At 37.7% G+C, this 20,529-nt stretch overlaps 1 protein-coding gene across 3 annotated transcripts in view; it reads left to right on the forward strand.

Annotated features, from left to right (window-relative positions):
• The window catches only part of LOC129727504 (uncharacterized), a 330,263-nt gene that overhangs the window by 233,591 nt on the left and 76,143 nt on the right, over positions 1-20,529 (forward strand). For all 3 annotated transcript variants that reach the window (XM_055685384.1, XM_055685386.1, XM_055685385.1), the window contains one exon: positions 13,204-13,270. The gene's annotated coding sequence lies outside the window, so the exon portion shown is untranslated. The remainder of the gene's footprint in view (positions 1-13,203; positions 13,271-20,529) is intronic.

The raw sequence follows: 20,529 nt of genomic DNA on the forward strand, positions 1-20,529 counted from the left end.
ACGCAGATTTTCGAATCAATCATGTTGTTCACGCAGAACTTTGAATTACCGCGGTTATTTAACGCGGATTTTTAAATTACCGAATTTTTTACGCGGTTTTTAAAAGGTGTTTCCCCCGCGTAAAAAAATGACTAAATAGCATAACACATTTTTGAATAACGGCGTTTTTTAACTCGGAATCTTGAATTAACGAATTTTTTACGCGGAGTTTTATGAGGTACGTTTCCCCTTGGGTAAAAAAAATCACAAGAAGGTTGTATGCAAAGCCACGACCGCAAGGTTGAAGTAGAATACTTTTACGAGAAAGATAACCTGGCTGCTTGCGTGTCAGTCATTTTTTCTAGTAAATAAACGTTGACCGTTCATTGGCAGTATTGTAATTTCTTTAACGACATCATTAAACGGGAACGGAACAAAGGCTACGGTTATGCAGAACGCGAATGCCGGCGCGATGCGATTCACCTTACCGTGGTGAAATGTACAGCTCTTTTTAAGGCGAAGTAGAGCTATACATTTCAACAGATTTCGTCTTGCCGAGTCGCATCGCGCCGTTATTTGCGTTCTGCATGACCGTAGCCAAACACTAAGCGACGCAAACACGTAATAATAGTCAGAGTATGCATGTAGATGAAGATAATTAACTTTGGATTAAAGCGCAAAACGAGAAAATATTAACCCTTCAAATAATCATTTGTGTTCTTCAAATTTCAGTTGTTCAATTTAATATCCGATGAAATGTTTGTTTATTATCTGATGAAGCTCTTATATAGGCCAAATGATGCATTCCCAATTTACTAGGTCCATAACTCTGCCGACCGTGCTTGGGAAAGCGCGGTATAACGACCAATCAGAGGTCGAATTTTGTTTTGACAAGGCTTAAGAGTTTTCAATAGTACAATAGTTCGAATGATAAAATTGCAATTTCATGCATTTGGTAGGAATCTTAGAAGATAAGATTTTCTAATCGATTGCTGCAAAAACGAAGGAAATCCATCGAAAACTAACCGATTTATTAGCATTTGAAATTTTTCTCACTTTTTTCAGTTTTAGATTTTCATTTCACATCCCTACGTAGCCGAACTTCCTGAGAGAAGAATTCTAATTTAAAATTGAATCTTCATTAATTCATTTGTTGTCCTTATAAGGACAATTGTTCAATTTATCATAGGATGTAGTGTTTATCTTACATCTCTGTGTTACCTCGATAGTGAGGACTAAGGCGCACGGTCAACACAGTGAGAAAGGTGTTTTCACATTGAAAACTAGACACGGCTTTACTGGAGGAAGTGTTGGCAAATGCATCTACCGCTAATACCACCGCTATCATACGAAAGTGCGTCGTTTCATGTGGGGAATATCAACAACGAAAAATGACGCGCGTCTCAGCATAACCCGAACTGTTTCGCCGTGCTGCTCCCATTTACCTTTACATCGGCCTCAGGGAAGTACCGGCTGCATCTGCATCTACCGCTGAGGCTGTCACTATACTGCTTTTGGTACCAAAAGCTATTAACTCTTCAAATAAGTGTTTTATTTGTTCTCAAAAGGACAATTGTTCAATTCAAAATCGGATTTACGCAATCGCATCTCTGTAATATTACCGACAATAATATTCTTTTGAACAAACTGATACAACTGTCCCATTAGGCCTCTGCCATAATAGACGCGAACCAATTCGCTCAGCTGTAGGTTAATGTACAGCCATCAGTAGAGCTGTACATCAACCTACGGCCGAGCGAATCGGTTCGCGCCGCTTTTCGCGTCTACTATGGCAGAGGCCTTAGAGAAAGTTGCTGGCTGATGTATTCACTTCATGTAAGCCTGCTGCTGATGCTTCCCGCCACCACACTGAAACAGCATTTTAGTAAGGGAGTGTCGCTGCATCAGCTGACCCTGCTACTATCGATGCTGATATACCCGCTGCAACAGCTACGCTATGCATAGCCATGCCACAGTTGTGGCCGCTATACGCTGGCCTAACTGCTGAGCAACTGTAACGCTATCCGTAGCCATGCCACAGTTGTGGCCGCCATTGGTATCCGCTGTACCTGCATCTGCTGGCCCTGCTGCTATCGATGGTGAGATCCGCTGAAACTGCTACGCTTATTCAAAGCCATGCCACAGTTGTGGCCGCTATCCGCTATCGATGGTACCCACTGCTCGCTCCCGCTGTTGCTAAGGGAAGACTGCTGTCGTCGCTGTTCAGAACTACTATGAGCGGCTTCGACTAAAACAGGCTCTTATATAGGGATGAAAATAGGAATGAATTATTTTTCGTAGGTGGTGGAATGACATAACTTGAGAAATATGTGTGACTTCATTCCGGCTCAGAGCGATCATTTGATAAGCTCCACCTCTTTTTTCAGTTTCTAAAGTTTTTCCTCAGTTTCGTAGCACGGATGCACAAAAATGATTTCTTATCGAGCCGGACCGATAGCACTCTCATTGAAGCAACAAAATAACATGTTTTGTGTCGTGTTGCGCAGCTTCGTTGAAGAAAATGTTCCCGTCCCCGTGTCGCATTTAAGCAGATTATTGCGTTCAGTAGACAGTAGATAGTGTATCCAGCGATTAAACACCGATGGTGCTCTCACACACGCAACGGTTTTAACCCGTATCTTATTGCGGTTTGTAACATCAAGCGATTTCGTTTGCTCGCTGTTGCGTGTTGCATCATGTTGCAACTTGGCAGCTGGGAGACGACGAAATTCTGTTTATGCTGATTGATTGAATCGACTTCATACTAGCTCTGCATAGTCGAACTAACTGCTTTTGTGAATGCGTACTAACAGGGCAGTTTATTATTCAATGTCGGTTATGCTGATCGCAGCCTTTGCGCTGCCCCTACAGTGGGGAGTTTACTAAATAAAGTAAAAATTAGACAACTACAACAGAATTTGATTGCATCCCGCACAGAATGTCTGCTTGTGTTGATGCCAGAATATTATTAACCTTCAATTATTTTTTTATTTGCCTTCAAAAAAGCATTTTGCTGTTCAAAATCGGTTGCTAATTACAACCTTTGAGCTGCCCTAACATTGGGGGAATTAAGATACACGGACAACATGCACTGTGGAAGCTATTTCACATTCAGTAAATTAGACGGGTGCGACAAATTTAAATTGCTAGGATGCAACACAGAATATTTGCTTGCGTTGACAAAAATTATTAACTTTCAATGACTTGTTTATTTGCCTTCAAAAAGGCATTTTGATTTCCAAAATTGGATTTCCTGATGGCAATCTTCATGCTGCCCCAACACGGGGGGAATAATGGCTGTCTGGCGACACACGCTGAGAAAAACCGCGCTGCTCCTGAGACGTGGTGACCAACCACAGAGCTAGTGCTGCTGCTAAGAAGGACGACTGCTGTTGTCGCTGTCTAGAACTATTATGAGCGGCTCCGTCTGAAACAGGCTATTATATAGGCCAAATAGCATGTCGACCGTGCTTGGGAAGCAATCATATAACGACCAATCAGAGGTCGACTTTTTCGTTTTGACAAGGCTTGACTATTTTCAATAGTACAATAGCGTGAATAATACAATTACAATTATCCTATTTTGGGAAGAATCTTAGAAGATTTTCCAATCTATTGCTGCAAGAACGAAGGAAATCCATCGAATACTAACCGATTTCTTAGCATTTGAATTTGGACATATTTTTCACTTTTTTCGGTTTTAGATTTTCATTTCACATCCCTATGTAGCCGAACTTCCTGAGAGAAGTATTCTACTTCAAAAACCTGACTGTTAAACATAACACTGAGCAATACGTATCGTAATGTGTCTATCTCTTATCCAGATGAAGTTGAAGAATGTAACTAACATCATAACGAATATCATACACATTGCGAGAGATAAAATGGTAAACTTGCTTCCATTTTTACATCAAATTGTGCTCCTGAGAAGACGGTGAATCTAATTGAGGAAATAAAGACTTCAACTTGATTTAGATTATCTTTTTCTCAGAGTGTTCTACTTGCTAATTAAATCCTGTAACTTGCTAATTCTGTTCCGGAAGTATACAAACCTATGTTTGGAAGTAATATTGATCAACACTCGTGTAACTGATGGTTAACAAATAAAAAAGTAAAAAATTTTCATTAAATAAATTCAATTTCAGCCATACTAGATTCACCAATATTTTCATTTGGCTTTCTATGATTTGATTCTGAAATGATATAATTTAGAAAGACTAAAAATCAACCATATATATTTGCGACGTAAACTGAACACTGCGACTGACCATGGACATTGCGTCCATCTAGCATCAAGCCGAAAATGCTACGATTTTTTAGAATGAGAATGGAACTTCTCTGAATAGGTATACGAACAGAATTACTAATTTCAACAACTGGTACTAGCACGGACGGACTATTCAACCTGACTGACGTCCCGGTTAGAATACACTCATATATTCGTTCGTAGCACCGATAGGTTTCGCATAGAGTCCCTGGGATTCCTCAAATTGGAATCGTGGGTATCCGCGACTCGCGAGAAGGTATCCTGCACTCAGCCTTGTCTATGGGACTAGGAATCTTTAATGAGAATCGTGTAATGAGATGTCTTCGGATACGAAAACTCTCACTTTAACCGTTTTGAGCACGATGGGGTACCCGGGACCCAAAAATTGAAATTATTGTATCTTTTGCAATTTCCATCCGATTTCGATAGCAAGTTTTTATGATTCTGGGTATTTTGATGCTATGCCCATAAAATGTGCCTTCCGGAATTGATTCCACTGGGGCTTCTAGTGGCCATAAAAACAATCAAATAGAACAAGGTCAAACACTATCCAATATTGATATTTTCGGAACCGGGATGACATCTGAGAGACTGAAAAATTACCGCTGACATCAATTTGAATTTCAAGATGACGACTTCCGGTTTTTATAAGACAAATTAATGGCCGAATACCACCTAAAATGGGTACTCCCGGAATCAAAATGATGCCTAGAGATTAGAGAACACTTTGAATGGCTTTAAATATCAAAACAGAATCAATTCCAAATTCAGCTCAAAATAATCGAAAACCATTCCCGCAGGCCTTTAAAAAGCCAACAATGAAAATGATGGTTTAAAATTCTGTATTGTAAGAAAAGGTAAAAATAAAATATATATAAAAATTCAGCCAAACCGGGCTCAAAACGATTCTTATGTACAGAAAAAAAAACAGGAGAACATAAAAATTCGTCTAAACACATGTAAAAAACACTACTCGATTTTGGCACATGTGTCAAAAACGAACGGTTATAATATTTCCTAGTTACCTCGTCTTTCTGCTAGCTAACTTAAGCTCAACAGCCGTCAAATGGATGGTATTAAATTACTTTATGTTACCAATGCAGATGGCCGGAATCGGTCAACTGGTTACGGATGTATGACCGTAACATGCTCCGGTATTATAATGGTCATGAACAAAGCAGTGGTAAGAACCGTGCCATTACAATAATTAATCGAGTACCTAGTCATCATCAAGTGTCTAGATCGTCATAGGCCACATACGGAACTGTCCCGATTGAGCTCCGGACACTCCCAGATTATTGAACCAATACCCATCAAGCGACAACTTTAACGACTATGAATCCAAAAGGTAGTCCATTAGTGACATTATCTAGTGCCTAGGTTTCATAAGTTACTTAAAAAGTGAAAATTATTCTTGAAAAAAAAAGTTCGTTTCTGGCAACACAAATTTAGTCGTGTAGCCAAGAGTGAACGAAGTCTGCATTTCGAATTAACTAAAAATGCTTGAGAATGATCCTGTAATTCAGAAGAAATAAAACGAAGCAATACAAAGAAATTTGGTTCAAATCAATAAAGTTATTAAAACTAGAACAAAAGACCAAAACGAAAAGGATTAAATTCAGTGCAATTGTTGAAAAACGCTTCTAAATGATAGAAGAAGGTAGAACAGGAAAGTAATTTCAAATTTAACTAATAGTAATGCCATAGATAAATCAGACTAAAAACAAAACTGGTTTCAATTTCAACTCACAGCTTAGTTGGAAGCACCTAAAAAATTAAAACCCTAAAAAATTAATAGTCAAAAAGAATAAAATGATTATTTCCTATTTTATTCGAAATTTTTTAAAGTATTTCAACATGTCTGAAAACCTTTCAGAAACAAAAAAGGCCACAAAAAATAATTCCAAATCATCATCAGCCTGATTCCGAAAGTTTCCACATTGCGTGGTATACGGCCATTTCAGGTTGTTTATGCAAACCGGAAGTCGCCTTCTTGGAAATCAAATTGACGTTAGGATTACATCCGGTCGAACACATACGATTCGCATAGATTTCGTAGGATTCTTCGTATTGGAATCGTGAGCGTCTGTGAAAAGGAATCCTGAGAAAAGAATTCTCAGGAATTCCCTGTCTATGGGACTAGGAATGAGAATCGTATTATGAGAATGTTTCGGATTCCAATGTGGAATCCTGCAGAATCCGATGGATTCTCACTACACGATTCTTATTCAAGAATCCTAGTCCCATAGACAGGGAATTCCTCAGGATTCGTGTCTCAGGATTCCTTTTCAAGTACGCTCACGATTCCGATGCGAGGAATCCTAGGGAATCTGTTCGAATCATATGTGTTCGTCCGGGAAGTGTACAGGAAAATTGCGGGGCTAGCGCTACGATCCTACTGACACTATCTATCTTGAGCCGGGACTCGAACCTACGACAACTAGCTTGTTAGACCAGCATCGTACCTCGAGACCAACTGGGAGAATGAACGGGTGGTCCACTATAGGGTAATAAAATTAAGGGGTCCGCTATCAGTCAATTTACCCTTAATTGGAATTCACAAATGTTTTTCGTGATTCTGGTGCAGATTGGCTGAATAAGATGTTTCCCGATAAAAGCTTGCTAAAAATCCCTCGAGTTTTCACTTAAGTTGAGTTAATCCGATCAGTGGTCCACTAAAAGATGTAGTCCATCCGAGGTAGTTTTAACCTATCTGAAATAACCAGTAAGGCCATAACCAGACGCTTAAGATAAGACGCAACGGTGGACCGAATATTATTTTGAGGAATTTCCTTCCAGCAAATTGAGCAAAGGCTTTTTTAACTCGTTTAAAATTATGTGTTTTCGTGAGCAGGTCTTTCTAACATCCCCCAAATGAGAAGACCATCACGTTGAGATCTGGCGAGTAAAAGGCCACTCATTCATGGTGATGACAAAGGAGAAGTTGGACTTGCACCAGTCATGAGCGGTTTTCTTTGTGTGAGCCGGGGCACCGTCTTGCATGAAGGTGCAGTTTTGATTGTTATTCGTTTTATGAACTCAATTAATATCGACCCGCAAACTGACTCTGCCTTGTTGTTGCAATCTCAATTGCAGATCTCAAAGCAACTGAACACGTTTCAAAATACATCAGTTTATATAGGGTAAACTAGGGTAAATATAGTGAGCCATTCTCCTTTAGTGGACCACTCCTCAGATCAACTCAATTTATGAGTAAACACGAGAAATTTTCAGAAAACTTCCATCGGGAGACATTTTATCCAGCCAGTGTGCATCACCAGTATTTATATATTCCGGTTTATAACAAGAGAAATTGATTTAATCTGACGAGTGGTCCACTATAGCTTAAAAAAACATAGGGGTCCACTATAGGTTAATTTACCCTAGTACAAGTAAATAATTAAATTTACCCTAGGCCATATTCTCATTTGAATGAAATTTCGAAAGTCTTTCGCAAATTTTCACCAAATTGATTCATACTAATTAGGGTGAGTTACCCTGTAGTGGATCCTTTTCCTATAGTGGACCACCCGTCAGATTAATTTAACTTATGCGAAAACTCGAGGGAATTCTAGAAAACATGTTGTCTAGGCATCTGCATCAGGATCACAAAAAACAGTTATAATAATTATTTATGTTAGGAGAAAGAAGGTTTCTGGAAGAATTCATCTAACGGGTAGTCGATTGTAGGAATGGGGTCCACTATAGGTCAATTCACCCTAGCCTTCGTTATAAAAGCTACAGTATCCACACAACCCACAGCGTAAGGTTAACCTTCAGCGGACCCTTCTTCTGTAGTGAACCACCCGCCAGAATCACTCAATTTATGCGAAAGCTCGAGGGAGTTTCAGAAAACTTTAGTCAGAAAATATGTTATCCAGCAAATTTGCATCACTAAAATTTATAAGATCCAATTTGTGTTACGAGAAATTAAGTTAATGTGACGGGTGGTGCACTATAGGTTAATAAAGCAAAGGGGTCCATTATAAATTAATTTATCCTATGCATTTAATAATTTAAAAATACTTTTAGAGGTTTATACGTGAAAACGCATACATTTTCAAGTGCAAGGTGTCTTTAAGCAAGAAGTATATAGGGTAGAACTACCTTGGATGGACCACTTAGGGGCCATCCACATACCACGTGAACAGTTTAGGGGAGGGGGGGTTTTGTAATGTCCACGGTCCTTACAAAAAAAAAAGAATTTATATGGGGTTCACGGGGGGGGGGGGTGTTAAAATCGTCAAAAATCTGTCCACGTGGTATGTGGATGGCCCCTACTTCAGTGGACCACCCTGACGAATAACTGTCTATTCTCTTAATATAAATTGGAATTTACAAACGTTTCTCGTAATTCTGATGCACATAAGCTGAATAAGATGTTTCACGATGCAAGTTTGCTGGATATTTCTCGAGTTTTTCCACAAATTGAGTTAATCTGACCAGTGGTCCACTAAAGAACCAGGTCCATCCATGGTTGTTTTACCCTAATATTGGTTTATAATTGGTTACTGAAATCATTTGAGACAAAAAATCGCTGTAATACCTTGAAGGGGTCCCATTTTTAATGAATTGTGTAAATTTTGGGCATGAGATACTGTAGTTTTTATAACAAATTGACGTAGGATAAATCAACCTATAACCTATATCTCCTATAGTAGACCACTCGTCAGATTAAACAATTTCTCTTAACATAACGTGAATTAATCTATAGTGAACCCCTTTCCTATAGTGGATCAGTGGATATGTTAAAATAAACATACTTAATTTGACGAGTTGTCCACTATACAAAAGGGTTCCCTAGATTGGAACAATTTCAGAAAAGTATACAGATTAGAAAAACAATATTTTCCAAATCAAGACATATTTTAGTACATAATTAGGGTAAATTAACTTATAGTGAACCACTTTCCTATAGTGGACCACACGTTAGATTAAATCAATTCAAATTCTAACATACATTCTAAGCCATAAATTTTTGGGATATCGGGATCGGGTTGGTTTATAGAGGACACTAGCTGACCTGGTAAACTTCGTCCCACCCATTTTTTTTTTATTTAAATACTTTTAAACCATTTTAAATGATTTTAGATACATCCAAAGATTGACTTTGCGATTTGTTTAAAGTCTATAAATGTACGACAAATTGGATATTGGATAGGTTCAAACTAAAAACACCAAAACGATTGTTTTTATCGGAACTGTACATCCTCGCCTTTAGGCTATACATCACTCCGATTGTGATAAATCTCATACTGGATGGAATCCAGTTATTTTTAGCGTTTTTCCATAAACAGTAAGTTGTCATCTAGGATTTTAAAATGGCATTAGGAGTCAATTTCTTTGGCAAGACTTTTGAGCATCAATGTGGTTCCGGAAACACCCATATTGGGTTGTATTAAGTTACTCTCTCGGCTGTTCCAGAAACCAGAAATCGCCGACTTAGTTAGGATTTTGGCTTCTGTGCATCACCACGATCAAAGAAATACCCATGTTTGGTGGTATTGGGTCACTTTCGGCTGTTTTCCGGACACCGGAAGCCGCCATCTCAGAATTTAAAATAACACCTTAGGTCGACTTTTGGCTTCTGTCATACATTACGATTCCGGAAATACTCATATTGGGTGGTTTTTGGTTGCTTCTGGTTGCTTTCCAGTAACCGGAAGTCGCCATCTTGGAATAAAAAAACGTTATGTGGAGTCAATTTCCGACATCTGGGTATTATTCTGGTTTTGGAAATACCGATGGGGGGTATTCGGCAATTTTTGGCTGTTTTCCAGAAACCTGAAGTTTTCATTTTGGGTTCAAAAATTGCGTCTGAAGTCGTTTTTTGGCTTCCGTACATCATTCCAATGATTCAGGCTGTTTTTCGGAAAAAAAATGTTAAAATATCTATTTCATTTATATGAGAACTTTCAAGAGTATGCAAGAGTCTTAATAGAAACATTTCTTGCTCTCAAAAACCTCCACGTACCAAATTTGGTTTCATTTGCTTGATTAGTTTCCGAATTATGCAGAAATTTATGTTTTATTGGTATAGGAGCCCTCTTTCCCAGAAGCAGGAGGAGGGAAGGGTGTCGAACCACTATAAAAATATTTCTTGCTCCCAAAACCTTCACATTCCAAATTTGGTTCCATTAGCACTCCACATGTCAAATTTTGTTCCATTTGCTTGTTTAGTTCTCAAGTAATGTAAAAATTTGTGTTTTATTTGTATAAAAACCCTCCCTACCAGAGAAGGGAGGGGTTTCGAGCCACGATAAAAATATTTCTTGCTTCCAAAAACCTCCACATGCCAAATTATGTTTTATATGCTTGATTAGTCCTTGGGTTATATAAAAATTTGTATGGATGCCTACCCCCTCTCAAGAATAGTAAGGGGTGTCATATCATTAAAGAAACAATTCTTGCCCACAAAAATCTCAACCTTTTCTAGTTATGCTGAAATATTTGTTCCATTTATATGGGAGCCCTCCCTTCTAGAGGACGAAGGGGTGTCAATCAACCACAAAAACATTTGTTGCTCCCGTAAAGCACCACACGCCGAAATTATTTTATTTCGTTTGTATGGGAGCCCTCCATTCTAGAGCAGGGAGGGGTATCAAGCTATCATGAAAATATTTCTTGTTTCACGATACATCCATATGTCAGGTTAGATTCCGTTTGCTTGATAGGTTCTTCAGTTATACAGATATTTGTGTTTCGTTTGTATGCGAGCCCTCCCTTCCAGCGAAGGGAGGGGTGCCAATCTTTTACAGAAATATTTCTTGCTTTTAGCAACCTCCACAAATTCGGTTCAAATCGGTCCACAAATTCGGTTTCAAATCGGTCAAATTCGGTTCCATTGGCTTGATTAGTTCTCGAATTATGTAGATAATTGTGTTCCATTTGTATGGGACTACCCTCTTTTGGAGAAAGGAGGGATCTCAAGCTATTATAAAAACCTTTTTCGACCCCAGAAACCCCTAGATACAATTTTTTTAAACGCTCCAAATCGTTTGGTAGTGTTCAAGTCTTCATAAATCAAACAGAAAGGCAAACTGTACCGCATTTTTAAATGTTTAGATTTTCGGCACCATTATTCATCTTGTACTTTGTAATATTTCGAAGTAAAACAGTACACTTATATTACTTATAATTCATTTCAAGTTGTGAATTTATACGTCCATATATTTTTAAATCTGGAGCATAAGACTTCAATATTTGGTATTTTTGTGCAACGTAAGAACTAATACGACGCGGGACAAAACACAACACTTATCGTTCTTACTACATTTAACATTTTAGAATTTTTAACTTAAAACTCGACCGGTTTTGGGCGTAATACTGCCCATCTTCAGGAGGAGAGTCCGACTGGTTACACTTCTTTATACGTTGTTCGTATAGTCAGAGAGCAAAGAGATGCTACGGGATTCTCCGCTTTACTATGTTAAATAGGCAGGATGTGATGGGGGGACATTTCTTTTTTAATGTAGAATTACGTCTATCAGAAAATTTCCTTTTGAGGGTGAAATAAAAGTCTAAAAAAGAACAGTCGGTTAGATTTCAATGGATTTCCTTGCAGCAATCGGTTGAAAAATCCTTTTGCAATTTGCCTGCTTTTGGCTCAAACATATCATTATTATATTAGCATATGCTGGGACATGGACGATCTCTTTCACCGGTGAATCTGGTGTTTTGGCCACACGAAAATTTTCTAGAATTAGAAGCGAAATGTTATTTTAATCCGCATGAACATTGACTGCTAAAACTTGTTTGCGCCGAATAGTTTGTGCTCCATTCCTATTCAGTAATGCACTTTAACTTTTGATTTTAACGAAAAGTTCCAAATATTCAATACACTCCATTCAAAATGTTAAACGAGCATATTACCATGCTGCCAATGCAACGTTTATTTACCAGAAAAACGTTTTAATTCAAAACAGGTTTGTACGAATACCATAATTCGTTAAAAAATGCAGTTCTGGTAGACGGATTATGGAGAAAGCGACGACCACAAGGTAGATATAGAACTGCATAAAGCTGTTTGTAGCATCACTTGTACAGTACAGTTTTATTACGGTAAATGAACCTATATGAATGTGAATAACTTTAATCCAACATCAGGGCAATTATTTGCAAACTCTATGCGCTCAGTGCCCACCACGTCACATCAAGAATGGTACCTTGACATTTTGACACCTAGCTGGCGCACAGAGAGAGAGAGAGAAAGAGAGAGAGAGAGAGAGAAGAGAGAGAGAGAGAGAGAGAGAGAGAGAGAAAGAGAGAGTAAGAGAGAGAGAAGAGAGAGTAAGAGAAAGAGAGAGAGAGAGAGGGGAGAGAGAGAGAGAGAGGGGAGAGAGAGAGAGAGAGAGAGAGAGAGAGAGAGAGAGAGAGAGAGAGAGAGAGAGAGAGAGAGAGAGAGAGAGAGAGAGAGAGAGAGAGAGAGAGAGAGAGAGAGTTAGGACTCAGGATGCACCTGCTCTGAAAATTTCACCAAATTTGATGCAGTGTTTTTAAAGATATGCTCTTTTTTTTAAATATTGACCTCAATTTCAAATGACAATAACAATTTGAAAACTTACTCACAAACTCAATAAAAATTGACTATTTTTTCTCATTTCCAAACGTACTTTTATATAAATGCAACGAACCTTATCTCTGTGTCGACTTTTCCAACTCGAAAAATAAGACAAAACCCACTTTTTTTCGTTAAACCACCATTATACTCTTTCAATAGAAATGCCACCTCAAACCATAGCCAACATATCCGCGATGTTTTATTCGAATTTCAGAAGATCCAACTGAATGTGTTTCCAACGTCTTTAAAAAGTTTCCATGTTTTTTATTTTTTGAAGGTTTTTATTCGCTCCGGTCTTTCGTCACCAATTGAAATTATAACAAGATGATCCTTAGAATTATTTACCATGTGATATATTATTCCAGTTTTAATTTAATCAACCTGTTTTGTTTTCTAGGTATACCTGCTAACCTGCAACTCCCTTTGAACAACTATAGAAAATACAGAATAAGTATTAAAAAAAGGTATGTAACAAAAATCGATTCAACTCAAGAAGTATTACCCCATAATTTTATTTGATTACTTCTACATCACGAATTTTGTTATCAATATGCACTTTGTTTGTCAGGGTTATTCCACATTATTGTTTTAAAATATTTTCGACGCAATAATTAAACGAAAAATTTATAATATTTTTTTATAATACTTTTGGCGTTTGAAAGAACACTATTTTTGGAAAATTCAGGCAGCATGTCGGGACTTGAAATCTTGAACGCTCATCTTTAGAACGCTTAGTGTACCTTATCAATGAAAAAAAAAGACACATTCCTATTAATCAGTAATCATCGCCTACGTCATTCTCTAAAACATTCTAACATTTCATGTCACCACAAATAAAGACGTTATCGTAAACAAAAGAAAGAAACTGAAAACAATTTTATTTTAATGACCTGAAAACACACCCACTCAGACGGTGTACGAATAGCATTTTAATTTCAGCTCCTTCACGTCGATTCTAATGCGTGATTAAATCGTCGATACATGAGTAGAGATTCAACTTAATTTGAATGTGATAAGCGATTTTATTTTTAGCTCTATCACAAAAGCTTGTTCCAATATTGCCAACAGCTATTATAACGGCTAATGATCTGAATTAACAAGCTGGAGCATATGAAAAAAACAAATAAAATAATACTGAATATTTATTAAATCATCGTTTAGAATTCTGTTTCTTCGAATGATTTCCAAAAGTTTATCGATAAGTAATCTTTGATTTAAAAGAACATATCGTTCACAGCGGAAAATAATCATTTGATTATAACAATCATAACAGTTCCAAATTAATCATATATAGAACTTTGAAACACGTGCCAACAGCCTGAGAGGCTCCGTAGTTTACATTCTTGGCAGGTGTATACCTATAAATAAATATGTATCATAAAGTATTCCATTGATACATAGCCCTTCGTGCTTCTGGCAGCAATCAAACAGTGATTGTGTTAAAGATTGAACTCCACGCATTACGATCCTTCTCACGTACGTTGTTTAATTTCATTCAGCACTTCACTTAACGTTCTTTGATTATGAATTTTTCAACTTAATCAGCTCCGCTGAGCATAAAACCTTTATTTTTGTCTAATGCGACGCAATAAAACAGAATTCCGCATTCGTGCCAGACTTACAAATTTGTATTTTATATACGAGAAGGTGATTTCGAATACGAATGAGAGGTTTATAGATTTTTTTTAATGGACCACACGCACCAAAATGTGAGGCTTAGTAATAATTAAAAGCACCAAAATAATCTGAGCAGGTGTTTCTACAATAGAATCAATTATAGTAAAGTCTTATTTATACGGGGGATGCGCTCAAAATTTGTATGGAGCCGCGTAGAAAAAGATTTTTTGAGTTGAAAATATAACGAAGAAAACCGTCCTAGTATGTTTTAACTTTGTTTGACTATGAACGTGGTCAATCTAGAGACTAAAATACAATAATTTGAATTTTAAGTTGTTTGTTTCAAGATGCTTTGCGATGGTTGCAGAGGGAAAAAAATAATAGAGTATCGGACTACTTCGGTAGCGGTTTGTTTCGGCTGGTTTTGCATAAGAATGCTGTGAAAATCTTACTGAAGTGACATTCCGCCCCAATGTCGGCAGTCGGTGCATGAAGCAAAACCGGGTAGATGAAGAAAGCTTTTTCGTTTTAGGGCACAGCTTTTTAAGCACACCTCCTAGTTGAGCAATTTTAGTCGAGTACTCCTACTCGCTTGCAGGTACTCGCATACTCTGTAAAGTCGCTGAGTAGCAATACAAAAAAGTTTTTGCATGTGCGTGCTTGCTGCTACTCAGGGGAATGCAAGAAAAAAAATATCTCGAGAGCGTATGTGCAAAAAACTTGGGAAGCGTAGCATATGTCTCGTTTTCAAGCAGAAAGAAGGAGAAAGGTTTTGCTTCTCGCTCGCTTGCAATGCTCATCACAATACAAAGTAATCATAAAGCGGCTATAACGCTTCTATTCAACGATTTGCTATCTCTGTCTTACTGAACGACTACGAAACGAAAAATTCTTAATACAGTTAGCGCTTACCTGGCAGCCAATCGGTTGATACGAAGAACTCTTCTCACATAAGTATTTTTGCCTGCGATCACATTTGTGTTTCAGAGGTTACTTCTGATGGAAATCTGACCAACGCCGGTACACTGGCAGTGTTGGCAGGAAAAATGATTTGCAACATAAATTTCGACATACTCAACTTTGAACAGCTCCAGTATTTTTTTGGGACATGTTGTTAGGCATCAAAAAACCTACCATTTGAAGTCATGAAACCTATGGTTTGAGCCACTTTGAGCTCTTTAGAATGAAAAATGCAAAAACGTTAGTTTTTCCATACAAATCTCCATATGAATTTGAAATGCAATGCGCCAAGCGGAGACTAAACCAATTGGCTTCCAATAAATTTAGGATTGTTTGGGGCTCAAAATAGAACAAAAAAAATTTGGTTCTGGCTTTCTGCTATCAAGTTTCGTTTTTTCCATAAAACGATTCCCCACCCTACTGTATATACAGATATCTGTATGAAAAATACGTAGAAAATCTGCATAAATGCAGATATACCTGTACATGTGGCATCATTGATCAGGATTCACCCTAACAAGTGATATGACCGCAATTAAATTTAAACAATGTAACAATACAGATATGACCATATACAGACAATGTGAGACCAATAAAAATGAATTTTAAAACACCCTAAGCAGCATTGGGGCATGTAAAGAAGATCCCGGTTGATTGCCTTCTATAGCTGAAATTTTCAAATTTTCAACGCAGAAAACGCAAAAAATTAATAAAAACATTCATATCGTTAATTGGCAGTCAAATGTAAAGAGCATTTGGTATGAGCGTGTTACTTTTTTTTCAGTGTACAATGAAGATCGAAAAAAAACATGCAAAATTTTCCTGCACTTTTAGTGTGGTGTAAGATAGGGCGTAGAATATTTTTTACTGGGTATGAGCTCCAATATCAACACAACAAAATCGAAACGAAAATTTATACTTATCTTACTGAATCCATTAAAATTATTGCATAATCGAGCACCTCCACAGCATGCAGTAGCTACTCGCACCGAACACCCTAATTTCAGCAATAAAACTGATGGAAAAACACTTTAAATGTATACTTTTACTAAACAGAGAATTTACACGTGTTGACGATAGTCGTGCTGCCAGCTCTCCTCTTCTGGAATCAGAATGATGCCTAGATGTCAAAAACTGATCTCGGACACGATTATAAAATAGATAGCCTGGAGTGACCAAATATTATCCAATACAGGGTGTTCAATAAGTTCGAATACACTTTCAAAATGTGTTGAAAAAATAAAAACACAAGATATTCTTAACTGAAACGACTTTTATTGAAGCGTTTATTGAAAACCTTTACGACATATTAGTTGGGCGTTCACCCCGTTTGAGCTGTATGATGAGCTCGAGACGATTATTCAAAAAAAAAGTTGAAGAAGTTGTTTATAAGATACGACCGCAAGGGTAACGTAGAATTACGACAGCCTGCCTTATGACAATAATTTTTTTGTAATAGTTTTGGAAATACACTCGATTAGGGTTAATCAATTTAATGGTGTGAAGCAGTTTATTTTTCGGTATACTTTTCGTATAATATTACAAGAGTATAAAAGTCAAAATTCTGCTGTGAAGTCAAACTGTAACCGTCTTCTTCAAGACGTTACGTCCTTGTTAATGAAGTGTTGTGAATTAGGAATGGGAAACCTATCGATAATTATCGCCATCGATAGAATCGCTAAGCTTTTAGCGTTATCGATAGTTATTGATATTTTCCTCACATTGGCATTCATACTCCACAATGATGCCAGAACTGAATAAATAAATTGGCCTTACCAGTTTTGAAAGAGACTTGAATGCTTGTTCGCTCTCACATGAAATCCTCTTTCAAATGGTTGGAAAATTGAGGGATAGTAAATTTTCGCTCACTCTAACTCGTACGGACAGCGACGATTTGTTGTTTTTCTGCATCTGCTTCTGGCTGTCAAACCATCGATAATTATCGATAGTTCTCGATGGTATTGGGAAATGATCAATAGCGGTTTTTTTTTTCGATATTTCCCATCACTATTGTGAATGTTCTAAAACGGACTCAGCATCGTGAGCAGAACGAGCCGAACTTTTCTGTTAAAAATCGGATTTGTTTCGTATATACCGCTTGTTATGCATAGTATCAACAAATCGTAATAAACATCACACTCCTGTGCATTTGCAGCAGCATCAAACCACAGTTGCAGTTTAGTAATAACCATTCATTTTGCTTTTTCAAACACATTTAGTAGCCTTGAAGAAGGCCGATTGCTGCAATTGCAATTTTCATTCAATTATCGCATTATCGGATTTTTCTCAGTTCGGTAACACGGATGTACAAAAATGATTTCTTGGGGACGTTCTGTCGAGCCGGACCAATAGAGCTCTAACTAAGGCAACAAAATAACATGTCGTGTTGCGCGGCTTGGAACAAGAAATGTTCCCGTCCCCGTGTCGAATGGAATCAGATTGTTGCGTGTTTGATATTGCCTATGGTAGACATGAGTATGAAGGTGGAAATTCTGCTGTGATGTCAAACTATAACCGTTTTGTTTAAAGACGCAATAGCGTAAGTGTTGCATTTCTGTTATCTGCCGCCATCCAGCACGAGAACAAGCATAATTTACAACCAGCCTTCTTAGGGCCACCAACACGTTCTTGAGGCAATGTTAAATTTTTCTTGGCTTGCAAATGCTGAAATTTGCGGTTTTCCGTCTGTTACACATGATGAAAAATCTCAACTACTTCAATCACATAATTGTAGAGCTCCAAAAGGAGCTATTATATTTCACAACAGTAACAACACTGGCAAGTTTGTTCAATTATCATTATTTCAGATAACCATTTGCCGATGATTCTAGATCTCTCGTTTTCTTTAGTAGAATTGCCTGCCACTTCCAATAATTCTGCAGCTACCGAAATCTCCATGACAGCCGCCAGATAGACAGGTACTTAGGTATCAACGCGCCCAGCGCGATCAGCCAGATATTGAAACCCGGCTTTTCTTTCTTCGTCACGATCAGCAACCAACGTCCGTGTGGTATCGGTATAGTCATGGAATAAATTATACATAAAACACAAAGCGCACATTCCTAGTCAACTAGGTAGATTCGGTCGACCTTGTTAGGGAAAGGAGCATTGTGCGACCAATCAGAGGTCGACATTTGCGTTTCGACAAGGCTTGACAATATTGAATAGTACAATTGTCGAAAAATCAGTTTACAATTTTCTGCATTTGGACGGGTGCTTGGTTGATTTTCCAATCGATTACTGCAAAAATGACGAAAATCGGTTGGAAACTGACTGAGTTTTAATCGTTTGAAATTGGACAATTTTCGTGACGCTCTTGATGTTTTTGGTTTTTGAAGTTGGATCCCTGTATTGAAATTGTTCCCCTGTATATGTTGCCGTAAGACGTAATTCTACGTCAAAATAAAACACACGCGGCATGCCCCTAATCCATCGGTATATCATCTTACCAGTGCTGATAAAAGTCATTTTCCCCAGCGAAATTCTTCGAAAATTACAGCCAATCATTTTCAATTTTCACTTCCAATGATCGCAGCACTCTTTCAGATTCACTAGATTTTCGTCCTAGTAACGTGCTGTTATACTCAGATGAAATAGATCACGCGCATCGTTCACGGTTACGGAATAAAATTTGACGACAAATCCAACCAAATGATCTTCACTTCAAAGCGAAAAAGAAAAACAAACAGTCCACTCAACCAAAATGAACCTCACCGAAACACTTTTTCACTGACACTGACCGATGCCTTGACAATCTTCGTTAACTGATAAACTGATTTTGTTGTCTTGCTTTCATCGCATGAAATATAATGAGGTGTTTTGACAGTGCACTTCCATGCAAAAAGCGGGAAGGGAGAACTCTGAAAGGATTGTAAAAAAATAACGTTTATGGATGTTTATTTTTCATTTTCACTCAAGAGTGTCAACAAATATCAACCCTGCATCTTACATCTTGGAAACAAGCTTTTCAAAATGGTCCATAGTGCTCACTTAGTGTTCGCTCTGTTTGACCAAAGCATGTACGACTATACATAAAAATCCATCCCCATAACTATACATAAAAATCCATCCAAGTTCCGGGGAGCCTGGAAGCCACAAAGTATTACCGAGAACATCAGTCAAATCCTCCCGACATCACGCTTAGACGATATTCGCCGTGTGGACCGGTGCACCGTATTACTGAAGGACGTAATGATCCTTCCCGTAGAGGTCCCGAAGTGCCAAAGCCATTATCAAAGTTGTTAACTTCCGGTTACTGGAATATAACCTAAAACAACAAAATATTGGTATTTCTGGAATCAGGATGATGTTCAGTAGCCGGAAATCAACTCTTGGCCTCTGTTTAAAATCCCAAATAGCGAAAACACTGTGCATAAAAAAGCTACACAACTCTCAATGCGCTAACAATATGTTTAAAAATTCCTCAGTTTTGTTATTTCAAGGGTTAATTTGTTCTTACTATCAGCTCTACTTTCTCTTACCTTTTTGATGGATACCATTGGGTTTAAGTATGTGCGATTCACTCTTTTAATCAATACTGAAGATCAAAACCTTCAAAAATCATAAAGTTAAACACTCATCATCATCCCAACGAAAAGATAAAAATATATGTTATATATGGTAAAAGTATGGTAGAGATCAACGCTGTAATAAACCTATCATAACATCCCAAGAGTCAGCCATTTTCCTGAAATAGGTAATATTTGTTTGATTATACGCATACTCTGCTACAACCAAATCCATTGAGCCATTATTTAATCTATCTAATTGAGTTCAGAGTTCAAGGCAATGACATTTTAGCATATATGTTACGTTCAAAAATATACTTCTCACAACTTAACTATTCTCGGTATGTAACAAAAAAGACTTTTCAGTACAGAGTCATACATACCTATCAAGGTTATTTCTTTCTTTCTCATAGCCGCACACTCATTGCCACCCAGTAATAATTATCCATAACCAATCTACGGCAATGACCAGAAGTGACGGAGATTTGACATTTTGATATATAATTACCATTTGTCGAGGTGGGTATCGGCTGCGGTCAATCAAGCTGATTAATCAATGCACAACAGCAATACCCATATATTGTACAGGTTCAGTAGAAAGGCGCACACGCGTTGGTTAAATTATCGCTGGTTTGACC

The sequence above is a fragment of the Wyeomyia smithii genome, chromosome 3 (assembly GCF_029784165.1).
Source record: "Wyeomyia smithii strain HCP4-BCI-WySm-NY-G18 chromosome 3, ASM2978416v1, whole genome shotgun sequence".
Taxonomy (NCBI): domain Eukaryota; kingdom Metazoa; phylum Arthropoda; class Insecta; order Diptera; family Culicidae; genus Wyeomyia; species Wyeomyia smithii.